The following is a 1,952-nucleotide window of genomic DNA, read 5'->3' as shown; positions in this document are numbered from 1 at the left end:
GATCAACAGCTCACAGGAGCTTTGGGAGATGTGGCTGAGACTAGCACAGATTCTGAGATTGGTTATGTATATGGTGCTTTGATATTCGTAGGTGTGGTTGGTGGAGTTCTTTGTGAAGTTCAATATTTTCAGAATGACATGCAGGTTAGCTTCCGCATTAGATATTCTATGACTGCTGCTATATCTTCTCTAGGCATCTACAATAGTGGTACTTTGGTTGTATATGATGGGGCAGGAATAGAGGAGCTCAAAGAAAAAGCAAGGTCTATTTTTGAAATGAGGGCTTTTTGGAGGGAAGAAAAAACGAAGATGATGAGAAAAAGAAAGGGGCCGCTTTTCTGGTCTTGAGGGGGAAAGAGGTCCTGGGAAAAAGCGGTCGACATTGAGGCAAAAGAAAAAAAGGTGCTTCTAGGGTTGCCATGGGAGGTATCTGCGGTTGGAATTGTGCTACTGATTGTCCTTGGGAGTTTTTATGTGGTCCATTGGGTATGGGCAGCGGCGGCAGAAGCTTATTCAGCTCCCTTTATTGTGCTTACTTCTCATACTGGGGATGGACTCCATGTTTTCGATGATTTTAGAGAGGCTTACGCAGCAGAAAAAAAAAGGGAGGAAGAGGTGCGCAGAACGGGGAAAAAGGCTTGTGCCAATCAGAGTTCACTACTTCAAGGTTGTTTGACAGGCTGGACAAAAGAGAGGTTGTTCCTTGCAATGCATTAATTGTGGGATGATCAGAGATCTCTGGCCTCTTCTCAGCGCAAGGAGACGCCTGTGCTCGATGCCAAAAATCCATTCGATGACGATGAGGATGATAACTTCGGGTTTGCTGCTAGAAATCCTAGACATGGAGCCTCGACGAAGGAGGAGAGAGGAGAAGAGCATGGTGCACGTGCTAAAAGTACCAGACACCAATTCAAGGAACGTGTTTCTGCAACCAGAGATGCGGCGTTGAAGACTGCATGGAAAATCAAAGATGCAGGAGCGAACCAGGCATCTAAGGTGATCGAAGGTGATATGAACCAGGTTCAACGAATCAAGGAAAGTAGCCACAATGCATTCAAGGTCAATGGTCACAGTAATGGGAATCGCAATTTGAAGCCAAGTGGTGGTAGTGGGGATTTAACAGAGAACAAGGCATGGCTTCAAGGACGAGATGAACTGCTCAGTAGCGAGAGTGCCATGAAGGCCTCCAGTGCTCAGACCAGATATGATGATAGTCAGTTTCGAACTCACGACCTTGAGTATAGGAGCACCGAGGAGCTTGAAGGTTAGGCATTACAGAAGTCAGAGGAGACCAGCAATAAGCTTCAGAACTGTCTGAGAGTGGCTAAAGACATTAGAGGGGATGCTACCAAAACTCTTGTGACCCTTCATGAGCAGGGAGAGCAAATAAAGAGGACTCATGAAGTGGCTGTAGACATTGATCAGAATCTCACCACTGGCAAGAAGCTATTGCGAAGCCTGGGAGGCATGTTTTCCAGGACATGGAAGCCTAAGAAGAGTCGTCCAGTGATGGGACCAGCTGTCAGACGGAGTGATTCATTCAAACAGAGAGGTCATCATCTTGAACAATGAGGAGCCCTTGGACTGAACAGAAGCAACTCCAAGGGACACAATACTCATGCTTCCAAAAATACTTAGGCTTGTTAGGAAAGCTAGAGACACCCTTTGTTCTTCCAGATAGTACAAAGACTCAGAAGCAGCCTATGATCTTGACACCATATGGGTATCGTGAAGTGGCTGATCGGTGAATCATTTATGAAATTATCAGGAGCTCAAAGTCTTTCTACAGATGCTTAAGTTGAAGAAGAGAATCATCACTTTAAAATTGTGATTCTTCCCTATAATGTACGCTTGTAAGAAGCTGTCACTTCCCCGACACAATCTGTCAGATAAAAACAACTTCCATTACTGCATGCTGTACACCAGCTTGGTCTTTCAGTGATCAGATCTAT

At 45.2% G+C, this 1,952-nt stretch overlaps 1 pseudogene; it reads left to right on the top strand.

Annotated features, from left to right (window-relative positions):
- The first annotated feature begins 419 nt into the window (after positions 1-419).
- On the top strand, positions 420-1,638 carry LOC148035514 (uncharacterized; annotated as a pseudogene).
- Positions 1,639-1,952: the final 314 nt, after the last annotated feature.

Source organism: Lygodium microphyllum, chromosome 5 (assembly GCF_053477565.2).
Source record: "Lygodium microphyllum isolate KBCC chromosome 5, Lygodium_microphyllum_v1.1.10, whole genome shotgun sequence".
NCBI classification, from domain to species: domain Eukaryota; kingdom Viridiplantae; phylum Streptophyta; class Polypodiopsida; order Schizaeales; family Lygodiaceae; genus Lygodium; species Lygodium microphyllum.
Note: the sequence above shows the minus strand (reverse complement) of the source record. Positions and strands in the feature narration are given on the sequence as shown.